This window comes from Acinonyx jubatus, chromosome B4, assembly GCF_027475565.1.
Source record: "Acinonyx jubatus isolate Ajub_Pintada_27869175 chromosome B4, VMU_Ajub_asm_v1.0, whole genome shotgun sequence".
In the NCBI taxonomy this organism is placed as follows: domain Eukaryota; kingdom Metazoa; phylum Chordata; class Mammalia; order Carnivora; family Felidae; genus Acinonyx; species Acinonyx jubatus.
In genome coordinates this window covers 123,493,319-123,514,034 of record NC_069387.1, presented here as the reverse complement: position 1 = coordinate 123,514,034, position 20,716 = coordinate 123,493,319, and the positions used below count along the sequence as shown (strand labels likewise).

At 47.1% G+C, this 20,716-nt stretch overlaps 2 long non-coding RNA genes across 2 annotated transcripts; one reads left to right on the top strand and one right to left on the bottom strand.

Annotated features, from left to right (window-relative positions):
• The first annotated feature begins 1,115 nt into the window (after positions 1-1,115).
• Positions 1,116-20,697, top strand: LOC128316485 (uncharacterized). Its single transcript, XR_008300455.1, has 3 exons — positions 1,116-2,766; positions 18,089-18,174; positions 18,314-20,697. It is a non-coding gene; the product is annotated as an uncharacterized LOC128316485 (long non-coding RNA).
• On the bottom strand, positions 2,735-7,305 carry LOC113602760 (uncharacterized). Its single transcript, XR_008300454.1, has 3 exons — positions 7,157-7,305; positions 3,148-3,491; positions 2,735-2,875 (listed from the first exon to the last, which is right to left on the bottom strand). It is a non-coding gene; the product is annotated as an uncharacterized LOC113602760 (long non-coding RNA).
• Positions 20,698-20,716: the final 19 nt, after the last annotated feature.

The following is a 20,716-nucleotide window of genomic DNA, read 5'->3' as shown; positions in this document are numbered from 1 at the left end:
CTGCTGGGGGTGTCGTTGCAGTGAGGTCTAGGTCAGTTGAAGAGGTGCCTCCTCAGCCCTGGCTGCTGAAACGAAGCTGCTTCTGTCAGGGTGGCTGGCGTCCTGAGTCACCCAGCTGCTCTCACTGTAGTGAGCCCCAGCCATCCCACCAGTCAGAATGCCAGAGGAGGAAACTTCTCACTTCCTCCCACCCACCTGCCAACAACATTTTCCATTGGTGTAAAGAACCAGGAAGCCAGTCGGCAAGGGAGCCTGGGAAATGTAGTTCGCATATATGTAGCCCCAGGTGTACAGACAAGAGCACAGAAAGGCAGCTGCAGAGATGAGCATCAGTAAGTAAATTATGAGCCCAGTCTATCAATGGGGGATTTGAACAAAGGTTTCCTGGATCACCAGGGCATCAAAGAGAGTGGTGGAGCTTGAAAGAGAGCTGGGTGTGGAGGCTATTGGGGAGAGCCATGGGGGCTGTGGTTTGGGGTCAGGAAATGGTCATGCAGGAGAGCTGTGACCCTTCCCCCTACCTCTCCTAGTTAAACATACTACTTACTTATTTAGAAAACCGGTGAAGGGTTTAAATCCAGTTTGATACCAGGAAGGGCCAGACAGCTTATGAAGGCCCAGAACTCTGGAGGCAGAGATAGGAGACCATGGATGAATGAGTCCCTGAGAATGTGCTCACACGTTGGATAGAATTAGTGTTCTTAACTGTGACTCTGTCTCCTAACAGCGTCCTGTGTAGATCTCAGGGGTTGGGGGGTCCAAAATGATATCTGGGTTACAAATAGGGCCTTTGTTTGGAATTAGAAGACCTAGTTTGTACCTTTGCTCTGCCCCTTAGTAGTCATGGGACCTTTGACAAGAAACCTGTCGAGGTTACTTAATCTCTCTGCTTAGCTCAAATTCCTCCTCTGCGAAATCGAGATAGGAGTGGCTGCTTTGCAGGGTTGTTCTGAAGAGGAAATGAGAGAATCAGTGTAGAGCTCCTTGTACACTACCCATAGAACAAACTTTGGGAATGTCTTCTCTGCCCTTCCAGGACCAGCTCCTGTGTCACCTCTTCCTGGAAGCTTCTCCAGCTCTCAGGCAGGATCAGACTGGATTTCTTTTCTGCTCTCAAAATCCCATATGTTTTCCTTTCTTGGAGACCTCCTGGCAAGTTTCTAGGTGGAGTGTTTGTTGTTATGTCTGCCCCCTCCCCCCCGACCAAGTTTACTTGACCTCCTTGAAGGGATTCACTTCATTTTACTCACAGTCTTATTCCTCTTTAGTAGCAGAATTTTTACCCGGGCACGTGGCTGTCCAGCATGAAGACTCCATTTCCCAGGCTTCCTTGCAGCTAATGTGGCCATGTGATCAAGTTGTGACCAATGGGATAGGACTAGAGGTGAGGGAGGAGGTTTGTCTGCCTTCTCCCTTTTCTTTCTCCTTGGGCTGGAGTGCAGACCCTATGGATGAAAGCAACATCTTCATATTAGTTTCCTGAGGGCTTCCATGACAAAGTACCGCAGACTTAGTGGCTTGAACAACAGGATTTATTGTCTCACAGTTTTGGAGGCCAAAGACCCAACGTCAGGGTGTCGGCAGAGTTAGTCTCTTCTGAGGCTGTGAGGCAGAAGCTGTTCTATGTCTCTCCCCTGGCTGCTGGTGGTTTGCTGGCAATCTTTGTCATTCCTTGGCTTGTGGAAGGATCACCCCAATCTTTGTTCTTCACTGAGTACTCCCTGTGTGCATTTCCTGTGTCTAAATTTCCCCTTTTTGAATTTTTTTAAAGTTTATTTATTTATTTTGAGAAAGAGCATGAGCTGGAGAGGGGCAGAGAGGGAGGGAGAGAGAATCCCAAGCAGGCTCCTCACTGTCAGTGCACAGCCTGACGCGGGACTTGAACCCATGAAACCGCGAGATCATGACCTGAACCACAACCGAGTCAGATGCTTAACCAACTGAGCCATCCAGGTGCCCCTAAATTTCCCCTTTTTGTAAAGACAGCTGCCGTGTTGGATTCGGGGGGGTCCACCCTACTCCAGTATTACGTCATCTAAACTTAACTAATTACATCTGCAACAACTCTATTTCCAAATCAGTTTACATTCTGAGGTACTGGGGGTTAGAACTTCAACATACGGATTTTTTTGGGGGAGGGTGGAGCACAATTCAGCATGGAACAGTCTCATAGTGGGTGCTGTGATGTGCTGCTCAGATTACCTTTTCAGGAGCGAAGGGCTCATTCCCACAGCTGCCCACCCTCAGCTATCAGCCAATGCGGAGAATCGCCCTCAGCTGAAGAGAGTCTTCTGGACCAAGGTCATACCCCCTCCCACGGGCAGCCAGTGTCCAACGGCTAGTCCTTGTGTGTGTGTGTAAAGGCTTGGCTCCCTCGTCTCAGTATGAAAAACCTGAAACGATATCACAGCCTCAGGGGTCTCCAAGGGGTCGGCTGAAGCCTTGGCCGTGCTCGTATCACAGCCCGACTCCTCCCTCTGCTCAATCCAGCCGGTACCCCTTTTCACAGGTGTGGATCCTGCACGCTGACCTCCAGCTTGGAGTCTGCTTCCTGCGGTGCCCAAATGTCAGTAGACCCTACAAATTCAAGCAGAAGAGTCCTGTGTCCCCAAGCCTAAGGAGCTGCCCTATCAGCCCTGGAGTGTTATGTGAGAACGCTGCTGCTCCTTCACTCAAGCTGTGACTACTGGTGGTCTCTGTCACTGCGTCACCATCTGTATCCTCAGCGGTTGTGGACGCCTCGGAGAGACAACTTGTGCTGGGCAGGTGAGTGTCCTCCTGGAGCTCTGATGGTCCTTCTAAGCCTGCAGTTTCCAGGATTCCCAGATTCTGTGCAGATGGCATGGTGGGCAGTGGTCCCCAAATCTGTGCATCACTAGGGAAGATGAAAAATACAGGTTTGGGGTAACTCCAAGACCTCTTGCATCATTGTGGTGGCGCCCAGATGGCTGTGGTGCAGCCAGCTGGACAGCCATCTGCCGGGGGCACGTGGGGTGCACTGGCGTGGGGGAGCTCATCGAACTTTGCTCAGGAGACTTTGTTAAAGCTCTGAGTATCCCTCTTTCCACCTCTGTTACGTTTTTGGGCTTCAGAGTCCCCATCTCTAACACAGGACTAAGTTACTTGAAAGTCCCTTGCTTCGCCTACTTCAGAGAGTTGTATGAGGCCAAACTGAGTCCGGATGAAGGGCTTTACAGGGTCCAGGACCACTGTCTAAAGACACAGGATGTGATGATTGTGATTGGTAGTGACACTGAAAGGCTGTTCTGGTCACAGGTTGTGGGAATGATGCTTGACAGATGGTGTTCCCAGAATGCTCCCAGGGGCCTTGTTACGGGGGGATTTTCCACTGAATGCAGTTCTCTTTCAAAGCTTTGTTTTGAAACTGGAGTGTCAGCGAGGAGCCTTGGTTCATCCTGGACGCGGGCTGAGCAACTCAGCTCGCTGAGCATGGGGCAGTCCTTTTATCTAGGCCTGGACCTTTGGTTGACCTGGGAAGAGAAGCTCTTTCAGTCCCTAAGACAGTTGGCCAAATACAAGCTGCAGGTCCATTGCAGTTTCCAGAAGTCTCTGGACTGAGTTGACCCAAACTCTGCCTTTCTCTTGGATTCGATCTTTGGGACTGGGGTGTGTGTGTGTGTGTGTGTGAGGGAAAGGGAGTGAGGAAGGGGGTGGAAGAGGGAAGGGCAGGGGACATCACAGCATATTGGAGCTGGAGGAGGCTTTAGATCCACCCAGTCCAAGCTCTTCACGTTGCCAGCCGTGTCACAAGACTCAGAGAGGTTTAGAATTTTGCCTAACATCACACAGCAGATTAGGAGCCGGCTAGGCGCAGAACATAGGAGTTTTAAACTTCTGGGCTTGGGTCTGTTTACCACCCACAGGGTCTGTCCACTGCAGCTACCTCAGAGGTTCCTCAGGGCTGGGGAGTAGAGCAGAGGGCTGGACTCATTTACTTTAACCCAATTTTACATCTCAATAGCCGGTTCCTCCCTCTGGTGCTGCTAGATCCTTGTTCGATTAGCTTCTCCTCGGAGGTAGCCATGGGCAGTGGCCTGGCTGACCTGGGTTGGCCCTGCTTTGAAGAGCAATAGAAAGTTGGTTCTGTTCTGGCGGGAGGGCAGCAAGGGAAGCATGACACCCTCCGTTTCTCAACAGACTGCCCTGACCACTGCCTGAAATGCTGCCATGAGAGGCCTTCTTTAGGGTTGCCTTTCTAGAACTCCTCTATTTGAAACGTTAATAAATACTTTTCCATCTGACCTGCTATTGTTGCCTGAGAGTGTCTCAGATCTCAGGGCAGGTCCTGAGAGACGATTGAATGGAGCTCTTGTAGGGGCGGGGGTGGGGGTGGGGCGACGGGGAGAATAAGGAAGTCAGGACCTGGTTTGTAGGACACACATTTTTCTCACTGCCTGGAAAGTCCAGGGTCTCCTCCCACAGATGGAAAGCAGGGGGCTGGGGAGGCTTCAACACCTGAGTGGGGAGGCTACTGGGGGACAGGGGTCCAGGCAGAGGGCTAGCTGACACTTCTGGTCAGAGGCATGGAAGGGCTCTTAAGAGACTTTCCTAATCTCAAGGCCTCAAGGTAGCCTTGGTGAGAAAGCAGAGGTGGGCTCAGAGCAGAGGTGGGCCATAAGAGGGCTTGCGAAGGGGGTGGGGGTCTTTGCAAAGGCAGGGGAGTCCTCTCCCACCAGTGTATGTGCAGGGGAAACAAGAACTCTGCCCCCTCAATATATTTGCAGCTGCCTCCCCCACCATTGGCTCTGCCTTCTCACCCATGGATCAGCATTTCTTTGAAAACAGAGAGAACACACAAAATTTTAGAGTCATGAATATCATAGAAAATCCAGAAACGCATTAATAAAAAACAAAAACAATCACTTATAATCCTGTTGCCCAGAGAAAACCACTGTGAGCATCTGGGCTGTGTTCTCCTGGTATTTGAGGGTGTGTGTGTATGCACGCATGTGCACATATATGTGTGTGCATGTGCACATGCGAGTACATGGGTTTGCACACATGTGTGCATGTGCACACACATGTACACGTGTGTACATATGTATACACATGTGCACATGTCCGCGGGCATGTGCGCTGTGTGTGCATACGTGTGTGTGTATGTGTCTGTATATGTATGTGTTTGTCCATGTGTTTATAGGATCCAGCAGACACAGCCCTCTTCCCCATCCGTTCTCTGAACGTTTTAAGAGAGTCTGCAGAGCTGGCAGGGAAGATCTAAATGAAAAGAAGGGAACATCACAGAGGTGTGGGTAGAGTGAAGGAACAAATACGCAGTGGTGTGGCGCTTCGAGGCCAGCGACGGCTGAAGGACGTGCATGCCCTAAGGATGCCAGGAAGGCAGAGGGATTCCATTTGGAGAGGCTGTAGCCTAGAAGCGGGCTGCAGAGCAGGGTGCATGGCCACAGGAGGATGTGGAAACTGCCAGCAGTCGGGCACCCTTTGGCCCTTGCTGGTCCTTCCATTGGCTGTGTCCTCTGAAAGCCAGAGGTCAAGGCTGCCCTGGTGGTGTAGGCCACAGGGTGCAGCACCACCGGGGCTCTTTCCCAGAGAAAGCGCACAATGGATTGGTGGTGGTGAGAGGTGCGAAGGAACAGACAACCGAGACTTCCTTTCCAGGGGAGGGGTGGGTGAGAGCTGGAGGAGGCTGATGTTGATGGTCAGCTACTTGACAAGTAAGTAAAAGTCAGGGATGGAGCAAAAGCCTCTCCTTTGCCTTCACCCAACTCTTTATTTGTCTGTCCGTCCGTCCATCCATCCATCCATCCATCCATGCATGTATCTAGCATGTATATCTGTCTCTAAATTCCTGTAGGAGAATACTGTAGGCAGTGTGAGGCAGCAGCTAAGTGCAGGCTTTGGATCCAGTGCCCATGAGCCGGGATCGTGTCTGGACCACTTCACAGTGGTGGGAGTCTGTCTGAGTTGGTGATCTGACTTCTCAGAGGCTCAGTTTCTCCATGTCTCAATGGGCCCAGTGGTGGTTGGGAGGCTTAGGTGAGTGAATCTGTGTAAGATGTTTGGAACAGTGCCTGGCACATAGTAGATGCTCAGTTTGTAGAATTGTATTAAGAACAAAGGAGTGGTTGGGTCATATCACTTTGTGGAAAAAAAATAAAAAGAGCCAGTCACCGGGTTATGGGGTGGGGGCTGCTGTCAGCTTGCCCCCCCCCCCTCCGTTTCTCTGGTTGGCTCACCCCAGGTGAGATTGCACCTTCCCAGTCGTATCTCCAGGGGCGACTCTCCAAAGGGTCTTTCTGGGCACTTTTCCTCTAGTTTATGCCTTTGAAAATAAAAATCCTCCTGGGAAGGGAGCCGTTCTCACTGAAGTGCTAAGAATTTATCAGATCTTGGCTGGCAGGCAGGAGACATTTAATGGCTCAGGATCAGAAAGGAGAGACCGGGGAAAGGAAGGAAGTAAGAGGAAGGGGGGAGTGTGACAGAGGAGCACAGGGAATGTGTGAGACACACAGCCCTCCCAAGGCCAGATGGGCACTGCTCCCTGCCTTCCCATAGGCCTCCGCTGCCGGAAATGCAGGGCGGCTCAGTGAGGTCAGCCAGGCCCCTCTCACGTTCCTCCCTGCCACTTTGTAGGTCATGGGTCTTGAAGAGAGCCTGCTTTCTCACCTGGAAAATGGAACGATATTCCCAAATTCGCTTGTAGTGAGGTTACACACAAGAACGCACCTGTGGAGCTTGCGACGGTGCGACTGGCACAAAACCTACGGTCACAAGAGCAGCACATGGTCACGAAAGACAAAGCCAGGGGCCCCGGGTAGACATTTCTCCAAAGCAGATATACAAATGGCCGATGAGCACATGAGAAGATGCTCAACATCACTGATTGTGAGGAAAATGCACATCAAAACCACGGTGAGCTATCACCTCCTCCCCAGTAGTAGGATGACTTATTTAAAAAATACCTAAAAAATAAGTGTTGGTGAAGACATGGAGAAAACGGAACCCTTATGCACTGCTGATGGGAATGTGGAGCCATGCACTCACGCAGTCCCTCAAAAAGTTAAACATAGAGATTCCATGTGATCTGGCCATCCCATTTCTGGTACGTGCCCCAGAGAAATGAAAGCAGAGCCACAAGGAGGTATTTGCGCGCTCAGACGCAGAGTAGCGTTACCTGCAGTAGCCCAAAGCGAAAGCAAGCAGATGTCCCCTGATGGACACATGGATGAACGCCATGTGGTAGACACATACGCTGGAGTATTATTCAGCCTTGAAAAGGAGTGAAACTCTGCAAGAGCAGCAACGTGGCTGAGCCTTGAAGACATTACGCTAAGTGAAATAAGCCTGTCACAAAGGGACACATATTGGTTGGCTCCCCTTCTGTGAGGTAGCTAGAGGGGTCAAATTCCGACCAACAGAAAGTAGAATGAGGGTTGCCAGGGGCTGAGGGAGGACACAGGAACAGGGAATCCGTGTTTGAGGGGAACACGGTTTAGATCATGATCTCCTGGTTTTGTGAGTTCGAGCCCCCACGTTGGGCTATGCACGCGGACGATAGGGCCTGCATGGTATTCTCGCTCTCTCCCTCTCTCTCTGCCCCTCCCCTACTCGTGCTCTCTCTGTCTCTCTCAAATAAATAAACTTAAAAACAGTGATTAAAATGGTAAATTTTATGTTATGTATATTTTGTTACAAAAAGTGTACAAAACCAAACCGAGGAAATTATAATGATTATTAACGGCACTCACTATTATCTTTCCGAAAGTATATCCTTTTTATTTTGTAAGCACTCTTGTCTTCCCTAGTCAGCACAATGCGGGGCTCTCCATACGGGAAAGCTTCCAACAAAACAAACCCAAACCGCTAAGCGAAGAAATAAAAGCCATGGCAGTTATAAGATCTTCTCTCCCGGGGGCGCCTGGGTGGCTCAGTCAGTTAAGCATCTGACTCTTGATTTTGGCTGGGGTCATGATCTCATGGTTCATGAGTTGGAGCCCCGCATCGGGCTCTGCACTTACAGTGTGGAGTCTGCTTGGGATTCTCTCTCTCCCATTCTCTCTCTGCCCCACCACCACCCACCCCCTCAAAAAATAAACTAAAAAAAAAAAAAAGATCTTTTCTTCTTGTCTGTCTTCCTTCTCCATCTCCTTCTTTCTGGAAGGCGGGTCCTCTGTCTTTGCACTGTTCTATTTCTAGAGCCTACCAAAGTGCCAGCATACTAGAATTTTTTTCAATGAATGGACAACAAAGGCTATTCCTAGGAAAGGCTTGTCTCTGCCCTGCTACTTACACTCCTAGACATGCGTCTTCAGGCAGCTGGCAGGTTACACAAAAGCAGCAGAGCAATTAAGAAGCTAATAAAAAAGACAGCCCCTCCCTCCCAGAGGAGGCAGAGCTATCTGAGTTTATTGAGATAGAGCCCACTAGGTGAAAATTCAAAACCTTTCGGGGCAGAGGAGCCAAGACTTTGCAAGAAAACAGCAAAATTCTCATCCCTTTCTACAAATGCTGAGTCCTTCATCACTAACCAGAAAAACAAGTGTCCTCTCCAAGATCCAAGTCACTTTCAGAGGGACTGGCCTCATTCCCTTTGAATTACATAAGAGGCTTTCCTGGCACTTTATTTTATTCATTGAACATTCCTTTGAGATGCTCTAATTCTGGGATACACAATAATCACTTCTTGGTAGAGCAGGATTTATCGTAGGGTTTGAGAGCTAGTGCATTAAAATCCTTGGAGGCGGGAATGGAAGACCTGTTTGCCTGTTTGGTTTCTCTTCACAGAGCGTTTGGAACCATTGTGGCCCTTTCTCATCTTGCAGACCACGTGACTATATTTGGCGGGAGAGAAGAACGGAAGGGGCAGAAGTGGGTAGGGCTTACAGCTGCTGGCTCATGCATCAGTGGTCGGCTCCAAGATGGCCTGGCGCTGACTGGTCTAAAATGGCACCAACTGGGTTGGCTCATGTCTGCTCCATGTGGCCTCCCATCCTCCAACAGGCTGGCCTGGGCTTGTTCCTGTGGCCCAAGGCCTTGAGAGAATGAAAGTGGACAAGGCCCCTTGAGGTCCAAGCTTAGAACTATCTGGACATCACTTCCACTGCGGTTTATTGGCCAAAGAAAATCTTAAAGTCAGCACAGATTCAAGGAGGGAAATATGATTGCATGATTGCAGGCCTTCCCCCCCCCCCCCCCCCCCCAATAATCTACCTTTCTAACTGTACAAGTTTGCTATCATCTGGGATATCATGTGACTGGGAGGAATAATGAGATAGCACTCAGCACAGTGCTTGCCATTAGTCATGCTCAGGAAATGTTGGATAAATACATAAAAGCATCTTGTTAGGCAGAGAATATCATGGTAAAAATGAGATATCATTCTTGTCCTCAAGAACTTAGAGCCAGGAAGGTAGACAGACTCATAAATGGGTCATTCCAACACAGTGTAGTCAGTGTGGTGATGGTAGTTTGTGGGGGATATTGCAAACACCAGTAAGATGAGGGCTTCCCTCATCCAGCCTGGAAGCAGGGTGGGATGTAGAAAAGCTAGAGGCAGTAAAGTGGAGTGGTTAAGATCATGGTTTCCAGCCATTTTGCCCAAGTTGAAATCCAGTGCTGATATAGCTGTGTGACCTTGGGTAAGTCATTGGACCTCTCTGAGTCTCAGTTCCCTCATGTTTAACATGCGGGAACATGTTTAATGTTAATGTTTAACATTAAAAGTAGTGCCTACCTCATAGCGTTTGCATGAGTTTTAAATGAACTCATGTTTGAAAAGCTCTTCTAACAGTGACCAGCACATAATAAGCGTTATATGAGTGTGAGCTAGGATTATTATTTTTCATAATTAGTAGATGTTAGTCAGATGGGGGCCTGGGAGAAGTCACAGCACTCTTGGGGTTGGGGACTTGGTGAGACCTTACTCACTTCTCCCCTTCATATTGTGTGCTGAGAAATGAACACGGCAGTCAGATAGAGGCGAGATCAGTTTCATACCCAGCTAGAACTAGAGACCTCAGCTTGGGCTTGAGGCTGGTGTGGTGTTCTTGCTCCTCTTGCCCCTCTGATAGACTGGCTTACTCACCCCCTTTCAGGGGCTAAGTCCTGCCCTGGTGAGTTTATCACAGGGCAGGAGGAGAGGAGACGATTAACCTGGGTAGTATGCAGGCAGACGGGTTCCCTGGGAGAGACCCCACACGGGACGGTCCCCCTCTTGCCGCCTCCCCATTCAGACAGCTAGGGATTATGGAGGGAGGAAGTGAATTTTCAATACTCTTCTTTCCCAAGAGAGGAAGGAAAGAAAGCTCTCTTGATCACATGTAGACATGAGAGGCGGCGCAGTAGACTGTATCCTTATCTAGGGGATATTCACTGTCCCTCACTTCTCCACAGGAAATGTACACACCCCTGCCTCATGGATGTTTGCTCCCCAGTGTGACTTGCACTGGCCAACACAATGGAGCACAGTGATGTCTATCACCTCTGGCCCAAGACTTGAAATGTGCTTCTGTTTGGCTTGGCCTCCTGGGCATCTGCCTCTGTCATGGGATCAAATACATACCCCTCGTACTTGTCTTTCAGCCTGGATCCTGTGATGAAAAGATGGGTGCAGCAGACTTGAACCTGGTCTGCGGCCTGGGGGGGGGGCTGAGCCCAGCTGTGCCCAGAAGAGCCACAGAAGAGAGGGAAGCACAGACACGAGAAACAGACATTTCTTGTTGTAAGCCCCTGAGATTTGGGAGGTTGTTTGTTACCACAGGAAAAGCTGACAACTAAAAGTGTGTAATTGGCTGATGGTCAGTGACCTCTAAGTGGGAGGAAGAGCATGAGCAAGGACAGGAAGCCGCAAGCAGTTCAGGGAGACTAGAGCAACACGATGGGGTTCAAGGCCGGAGAGCAGGCAAGGGACAGTCTGGGGAGGATAGGTGTCAGCGGTCAAGGTCTTTGCAGTTAGACTGAAGGAAATGAGAATTATTGAAGGGCTATTTAGGACAGTGATGCGAATAAAATTTGAACTTTTAACACATCCAGCTGAATAAGCAGAAAAGCAGGGAGAAAGCTGAGACCTAGCTCCTACCTTAAATAGCAGGTGGAACTTAGTGGGGCCAGGTCCAAACTGGAATTTAGGTCCTGAACCCTGTCCTACTTGGATGTGCCCGTTGAAAAGGAGAAGGGAGAGGTGAGATCAGGTTTCCGAGTCATGCTGCAAAATAACAGGTTTGCTGTGGGAAGACCACTGGACCCGGAATTAGAGAAGGTAAGTGTGAGTCTCTTCTGCCATCTGCTTAATGTTACTGGCCTCACAGCATTCTGTAGAATTCTGCGGGCAAGTAACGAAAACTTATTGGAACTATAGAAGCAAAAGGAGGAATTACTGTCAGGATACAGAGACGCTTTACAGAACTTAAGAAAGAGATACAGCTGGGCCTTAGGAAGAGATCAGGAGTGTAAAATTCATCTGGGATCATACAGCTTTTCTCTGCCCATGGGCTTCATTCTTTGTAGACTGACTTTCTGTGCTTTGGTTCATGAAACGTGCAAAGGTGGACACCTCATAGCTCATGAGTTTACATCTTCTCTGTTCGAGTAGTCGGCCAAGACTGATCTAGAATCACTTAGATAGCTAGAAGAGACACTTTGATTGGCCTGCCTTGGGTTTATTGTCCACTCCCATCTCCATGAAGTCAGGGTCATTGAGCATAAACATCATTAAGGAACAATCATATGGGCAAGGTATCCTGCTCGAAGCAGGATAGTAATGCCAAGATTCATCTAGGGGAGTATCTCAGAACACAGACTCACTTGCTCAACAGAAACCTCAAATGCAGTGGCTTACATAAGATAGAAACAAGATAAATATTTCCCGTGTAACAGTTCAGTTATAAGCAGTATAGGGCAGAGAGACCACAGCTGAAGTACTAGCTGCTGGGCTGCATTTATCTGGTGGCTATGACCTGTAGTATCACCCACCATGTGGTTCATTACGGCTCATCGTCTGATTCACTTTCAAGATGGTGGAAGGGGTAAGACTCCATCCTCTCTAAAAGTATGACCTCAAAGCTGCCCATGTCTCTTTTGCTCATATCCCATTTTCTAGAACCCATGTGGCCAACTGACCTGCAGAGAAGGCTGGGAAATACAGTCTTTATTCTGGGGTGCCATGTACCCAGTTAAAAACCGTAAGTTCTACTGCCACAAATGAAGAGAAGTAGAATGGTGTGAAAAACAAAACGTCCTCCTACAGCATAATATTTCTTACCTCGACAAGTTGTTCTGGGGATCAAATGACCTGGTAGGAAAGCTTTATAAACTGTGAAGCATAATGTCATGGTATGAACCATGATAGAGAAACCTTCTTATGAGTTATTTGTAGTCCAATGTTGGGATGAAGAGGCTTTACTTTTGAGTCAGGAGTTCCTCATTTATTATTTGTGTGACTTGGGTGAGTAATTCAAACTTTCTGGGTCTCAGTTTCATCAAAGATAAAATGGGGCTAACAATGGTGGGCTCAAGGTCACTCAAGGGTGTTAAGAAGATTAATTAGGCAATGTATGCCGAGTACTTAATACTAAGCTGGTCTATAGTGTTCAACAGTTATTAGCATTTATAGTTCCTCCTTAAAGTTAACCATTTGATTCCCTGGGTTGAGCTTTAACTGAATTTTGACATCTAATGGAAATCAAGTCTCTGAGAACTTTTCTTGATTGCCTCCCTAGCAGCCTTCCCCAACCTTCTTTCTCCTCCTCTGCCTCTTGCTGTAGAGACTGAATATGCCAGTATTTGCTTTCCTAGGCTGCTTTGTAGCTAAGTGTAACTATGGAACCAATTCTGGTCAATGGGGTGTGCTGGGAAGTATTTTCATCTCTCATAAAGGGAGAGAAAGACATATGAAGGGAACTTCCCCTTTGCCCTGGCAGACCTCTCACCCTGCCACTTCTTCATTTCTTTGCAAGCAGTAGTATGAGAATGTGATGTCTGGAACCATGGCAGCCATTTATGACCATGAGGTAGATAATAACCCTAAGAATTTAAAAAAGTCAATAAGTTAAGAATGGTAGAGAAAAAGAATATTAAAAGCCTGTGTTCCTTTTTAAAATTTTTACATTTTTATTTTAATTCCAGTTAGTTAACATACAGTTATATTAGTTTCCGGTGTTCAATATGGTGACTTAATACTTCCATACATCACCATGTAGGAGTGCTGAGCCAACCTTGGAACGATTTACCTCTAGCCTTCTCATCATGCAAGATAATAACATGTCTGCATTGCTTAAGTCATTTTTTTCTTGTTTTATTTTTTTTTCCTTGTCACTAAACGCATTCTCATGGAAACCCTCCCATCATCGGAGGAAGGTACACCATCACTAAGGCTGTTCAAAAACATGTGCCACATGCTAAAAAGCCTCTTCCTCCAACAAGTATAGCAAGTGTACCCCCTCTTATGGTGACCACTCTGACATGGACACCATTAATTTTGGATTTATGCATTTTTAAAACGTCCGTCTCATTCCTCTATAGTTACACTCCTGAGTCAGCTCAGCTCTGTTCAACATTTACTTAGTACCACAACTGTATCATGGCATTAAGTGACGACACACATTGAAAAAGAGACCCAGATCCTGCCATCGAAGATCTCACAGCCTAGGGAGAAGAACAAATCGATGAACAGATAATTCCACAAAATGGAAAAGGCAATGGTGGTAGGAAGTACAAAGGAGGGTAACCAGCCACGTGGCCGGGGGAGAAGGAGGGGAGCAAATCGTACCAGAAAATAGGATACTTATTAAACATCTACTACAAGGTGTGTGGAGTATATACACATATATACTTTTAACTGGAAGTACCAGTTCTGGATCCAACATAGGCACCTGAGGGCTGCTTCCTCCCAGCAAGGACCAGAATCTTTTTAGCATCAGCATATTAATTCATACATCCGTACAAGGCAGAGAGTTGGATGGGGAAAGCACAGCCAGCAAGAGTGCCCCTAATCAATGTATCTAGGATCAACAAATTAGAGTTTGCTTATTTGCATATAGCCAATCAGAGTGAGTGTGAACAGCAACACCCCCAGGGAAACCAATCGGAAAGGGAGTTCCTCGTTGCCAGGAACTGAGCTTTCTTAGATGACCTTGGTTGGCACTGCAGGGGCCATCCTGTGGCCTCTGCACCCCTTCCCCACTGCCCTCAGTAACTCTGAAGGTCTTTGGCCAGAGGCCCTACCTAGATCATGCTCTGATGAGAACACTTGTATTGGATCCAACCCACGGTGATGGCGGACACAGCTGCTGAGGCCTGCGTGAGAACTTCTATTTATTCCTATAGGTGAGTGATTCTGACAGGTACCTCCCTGGATGTTAAAGCACTGATCAAGCCTTTTATACCGAAGGAATATATGCATGTACATTAATAGGGAGGTTTAGTCTAGGCGGTTTAGATAATTTTATATTGGAAGATCTTTTATTGTTAAATAGTCCGCGTGTGTGTGTGTGTGTGTGTGTGTGTGTGTGTGATCTAAAAAGTGGACTCTGATGGGTTTCTACTTATGACAAGGCCAGTAGAGTGAAGGAAATACAGCTCACTGTAGCCTTAGACCCCTGTGGCTCCGACAGGGTGCTTCTAAATGGGGACTATGCCAGATACTTCCGTTAAATGGGCACCACTGTCTCTGTAATAAAATACCATCTGTAGGTTTCACTCAATAGGCCAGAGCCACAGTCAATGTTGGACTCCACAAATCCAGGAAAACACCCTCAGAGGACAAGGTCACCCTTATCCTGGCCATCATTTCCATATGCCATTTACTTGCAAAACTGATGGATAGTTCTCCTTCCCTTATATCGACACTTCTCAAGCTTATCTAATTCTACAATTAGAATGTCATCCTCCTGGCTAGAGTCAAACAGGTAATCTGTGTCTTATTAAAATACATTCCTCAGAGAGTGAGCCTTTACACCTAATAACCATAAAAAGGATGTTTTTACATCGCCTCCTCTCAGTGGATGCCCTTGACAATCCAGTAAGATGGGTTTGACAATTATACCTGTTTAATTGATGAGGAAACAGACGCCCAAACAGAAGCCAAAATTGAAAACCTTGGCTTGGACTACACATTTCTATGGATGATCTAGGCTCTGGTGCCTCACATTGCTCATCTGTGAATTGGACACAATTATGCAATCGCTTTAACTCTCTTGGATGTTATCGGGAAGCCAGAATGAAGCATACTATGTTTTCCTTGTTTGGTTCATTCATTCACATTTAGCAAATGGTTCTTTGCAGTCCTGATCTAAGGGACAAAGGGCTACCAAGATGCCTGAGGAGAAATTGCTGTCACAACAGTAAAAAATAACAATATTCCCCAATAAGGCATACCTTAGTATAATCATCTTCAAATTACATTTGTTAGGTATTAGTCCCATTTTGCAGCTACAGAGGAAACTGAGGCCCAGAGAAGTTAAGCAGTTTGCCCAAGGTCACACAGCTAGTAACAAAGGGAGTTGAGGTATGACCCAGATCTGACTCCAGGGCTTTCCTTCTCCATATACATGGCCTCTCCTACATTGGACTTTCTCTGCATTTTATTCCTTTCAACTGTGGCTGGGCGTATTTTATTTTATTTTTTCAATGTTTATTTTTTTATGCTTATGTGTTTTTGAGAGAGAGAGAGAGAGAGAGAGAGAGAGCAGGGAAGGGGCAGAGGGAGAGGGAGACACAGAATCCGAAGCAGGCTCCAGGCTCTGAGCTGTCAGCACAGAGCCCAACGTGGGGCTCAAACTCACAAACGGTGAGATCGTGATCTGAGCCAAAATCAAGAGTTGGGTGCTTAACTGACGGAGCCACCCAGGCGCCCCTGGCTGGACCTGTTTTAGATAGATGCAACCAATCCAGCTTCGGCTCAGGTCATGATCTCACAGTCCATGAGTTCAAGCCCCGAGTCGGGCTCTGTGCTGACAGCTCAGAGCCTGGAGCCTGTTTCAGATTCTGTGTCTCCCTCTCTCTCTGCCCCTCCCCTGTTCATGCTCTGTCTCTCTCTGTCTCAAAAATAAATAAACGTTAAAAAAAATTTTAATAGATAGATGCAACTGGATGCTAAGTAGTCACATAGTCAAATGGAGATCTGAGCCAGCAGGTGGGCCCATGACCCAAGCAATTTGGTGAGAGCTGCTGGAACATTTTAGGTAAAGGCCTTGGGGGCCCAAACTCTGGACAATTGCTCTATCTTGCTGTGGCCAGGTGTGGGCTGGGTGGGCTGGTCACCATCTCCTGCCTCAGCAGCAGACTCTTGTTTCCCTTCCTTAACTACCCAGCTGGCTGCCTTGGTCCGCTTTGTCCGTGTCAGGATCTGGTCCCTGGGCCTCATCCCCTGTGCTATGCCTGCTGCGAGTGGCTGGTACCACAGCTCAAGAGCAAGCCTGCCGGTGGCCCAGGGCCGGAGGTGAGATGCAGAATGTCAGGCTGGAGGGGACTGCTGGATGGAAATACCCCAAGGACACATTAGTTTCCCTAAATGCCCTTCCGGCATAATGAAGGTGCTGAGAATCCAACCAGCTGCCCTTTCAAAAGAACACTGAAGGGGCTGCTCTTTCGGAAAGGGCAGGAGGCCAAGCTGAAGCCAGGCTGGATTTTCTTGTCCTGTGCTTTCCCCAGCTCTTCATTTTGGCTCCCAGGACTCTAATCTGGATGCTGAAAACTCATGGCCTTCCATTTCATTAGAAACAGGAGATGGAGACCCTGAGGCTAACCATACACAAAATATTTTAAGAGTGGCTTTCACAAACATGCTCTTTATTCTTTTTTTTCATTTTCACTGTGTCCATGTGATGAAAGGTATCATTATGCCCATTTAATAGATGAGGAAGCCGAGGCCCAGAGAGACTATGTGATATAGCAGAAAGTGTGCAGGATGAGGAGTTGGAAGATTGGGGTCCTAAGGTGGCTTTAATCTCATAAAACAACAATGGACACGAAGGTGGAGCATTTTGCAGTGCAGAGAGCTTTTGCATCTAGCTTTTTAACTCATGCACACAACAAACCCCATAGGGAATTTTATTATTAACTCCCATTTTGCAGATCACACTGTCAGTGACAGACCTGGTCCTGTAACGTCAGATTCTATTTTTTTTCCCTTGTATTGCTTCTCCCGGAGTTCCTCAAATTCTTTGAGTCTCTATCCCAGGAGCTCGTAATTTTTTGTAAAGTGCCAGGTAGTAAATATTTTTGGCTTTGACAGTCATATGGTCTGTGTCAAAACACCCAATTCTGTTCTTATAGCTTAAAAGCAGGCCATCGATGTCCATAAATAAATGGGTGTGGCTGTGTTCCAATAGCTATTTACGGCAATGAAATCTGAATTTCACTTAATTTTCAGAGATCATAAAATATTGCCCTTATTTGATTTTTCCAATGGCTTAAACATGTAAAAACCATTCTCAGCTTGTGCAAGGCACAAAAAAGCAGGCGAAGACCATAGTGTGCTGGTCCTATTCTATCTTTATCTGTGAAATTGGGGAGCAGTAACGCCTCTCTCTTGGGGCTTGTGTGGATTAACTAAGACCATACAGATAATGAGCTTTGCACAGAGTACATCATCACCCTTATGCCACCCTACGAGAGCATGAACTTCCCTGGGCCTCAGTTTTCCCATCTATAAAAAGGGAAAGTTTGGCCACTTGTCACAGTACTCGTCTATAAATTTCTGCCAAATTGCTTCTTGATAAAGAGCTTTGACCACTTGCCTTCTTCCTGTCCTAAGGGCATCCACGCCTCCTGGATCTCCCCTGAATGAATTTTTCCACCCCACCTCGGTTTTGCCAAGTTCTTTTTCCCAGTCCTGGTCATTGGATATTTTGTGCCTTGGCTCATTGGAGTGAGCCTCTGTTTTATGGAGTTTTTAATGGGCAGAGACTCAGCCACTTGGTGGTGCTGTGGGAAGATGTTTTTTTCTTATAAAGCCACCTGGATGCTTCTCCCCGAAAACTTCAGGAATCAAGATAGGGACGCCAGAAATGGTGCTTCAAGGGAAAAGAGGTGTGGTTCATCCCCGCGCATGTGTTTCCAGCATTTGTCCACACTGTGTTAATTTGGGCCGTCTGGGCTCTGTGTTCAGATTCTAGGAATCCTGAGCCGGGCACCTGCATTGGAGGAAGAAGGGACGGGCAGATCTGGTGAGGTTCCTGATCCATCTGAATACCTGTAAGTTTCCGAGGCTCCCCCTTCTGCTGCTGTGGGGGAGGGAGCATCTCTCTCCTCCCCATGTATAACATGCAATATCTTTTGGAGCCATCAAATGGCCTTTATCTTTCGGTGAGCTGACTTTTTGTGACTTTTACAGAACTGCTGTTTGTGAGATGTGATGTCACATGGATACACCCTGGGGTATAAGCCAAATACCTGAGTTTGAGTCCTGGCTCCTCCTGCGTGCACTGGGAGACCTTGGGTAAGGCATCCCGTCTCTCAGCACAACCAGTGAAATACGGGAGGCGGGGGTGAATAAAAATATCTAATCCCAAGTAAAACAGCATTAGGAGATTTAAGAGAGACCACTCATGTGTGAGTGCTTTGTAAACTGTAAAGCATCACATCAGGGGGAGGCATTAGACACTTCCCGAGGGCAGAGGACCGTCTTATATTACCCTTTATCCCCAGCCCTGACACGGTGACTACATCGCCGTGGACACTCAAATAACATGTGCTGGTTGAATGGATGAACAGGTGGATGTAGAGAGTCATGGAGGGAAAGGCAGATTGGAAACGTGCCTGTTAGATTAAGGGTGTCAGAGGATGAGGCTAGAGAGGGAGCAGGAGGAGTAGGTCCTTGAAAGGAGTTTGGGGCTTTTGTCTCATCTGTCAGGAAGGCAGCTAATGCATCCGTCACCAGCTGGCCGCCTGGGCAGCCCGGCTCCCCTTGGGCCCAGCTGCCAGGCCCTGGGCCATCTGAGGCCTGGGCGACTGCTCCAGAACAGGGGGGCCGACAGCTTCTGCCGTCACAGGCAGGCTGGTGACTTGTGTGGAATGCCCTGTCTCTCGTGCCTGCTTTTGGAGCCTAAGTCCCTGGTGACAGTAAACATAGCAGCGTCAGGGCCTGACACTGAGCTGCCCTGGGTCTTGGCAGGGCAGGGCCGAGGGGACCTGTATCCCATGGTTAGAAATATAAATAAAAACAGGACAGGTAAATATAGGCATTCGTGTAGGAAATCTAGATCCCAAGACTATTTTTTCCTGACCTAGTTATTTTTGTTTGTTTGTTTGTCTGGGACAGAATTACTTGGGAAATTTAATTGCTTTACCTGGTTGTTAAAGACCTGATAGAATGGATCTAATATTATTATTTAAATAGAATAAGAATAGCTATGATTTTGTCAGTGCTTACTACATGCCAACGTAGGTTTTGTACTTGAGTGCATAGACGTAATCTTAGTACTAGAAGGTAAGCATTAACCCTGTAGGATCATATCAGACAACTCTGTAAGGTAAATATTAGCATATACTCATTTTACAGATGAAGGACCTGAGCTCTAATCTTTAATTGCTTACTGGGGTCATAGAGCTGGCAGATGAAAGAGCTGGAACTCAAGTTATCCATCCATCCATTTGTTCATTCCACGCATAACTACTGAGCACCTATCATATTCCCGGCACTGGGGATTTATGAGAGCATCATATACATAAAAGTCCCTGGTTTTCCAGACAAACACAACAAACAAATAGAATGTGTAACAGATGACGTGCCAGTAAGTGCAATGGTGAAGAATGAAACAGGTAAAGGGGTAAGTAGCACCAGTGTTGGGATGGAGGAGGAGAGGGTGGGCTGCAATTTTAAACAGGATGGCCAGGAAAGACCCCATGTTGCTTTGACATCTAAGCAAAGAGTTGAATATGCTGGGTTGCCGAGCTGCTGGATTAGAGAATAGAACTTTGATGACTTTGAACTTTGTCCCATGGGGCAAGTTGAAAAATTGGAGTCCATGGAAGATTTCTATGGATTCACTTTTCCCTTAAGTTCTTTCTCTCTTTCCTGGGCTCTGCATTTCTAGAGTAAGAAATAAGAAGGTAAACTAGGGAGGGGGTAAATTTAGTAAAATCCATCCATCCATCCGTCTGTCCGTCCGTCCATCCATCCATCCATTCATCCATCCATTTATACATCTTTCCACCCATCCCTCCATCCGTCTGTCCATCTGTCCGTACATCCATCCATCCATCCATCCATCCATCCATCCATCCCTCCATTTATCCATCCATCCATCCATCCATCCATCCATCCTTTCAGTGCTCATAGATTACAAGTCAGATCTATACTTCTATCCAAATGAAGAATAAGATCTGGATCTATACTGTTGGATACAGTAGCCACTAATCACGTGTGGCTATTGGGTGCTTGAAATGAGGCTCTGTCACGGGGGAATGAAAAATTTAATTTTATGCAATTAACTAAAATATAAGTTAAAAAACCCTGGAGCAGTGTAAAATAATTTTTTTATGAAATACAACTTTATTGTTTTGCTGGGGTATATTTCAGTTTGACCATTGCAAGCGTAGCTCTGAATTGAGGTTTACTTCAAGTGTAAAATATACAACGGGTTTCAAAGACTTTGTACCAAAAGAAAGATATATAAAATATCTTATCAGTGGGTTTTTGTACTGATTACATATTGAGATGATAATATCTTGGGCATCTGAGGTTAAATAAAATACATTATTAAGATTAATTTCTCTCTCTCTCTCTCTCTCTCTC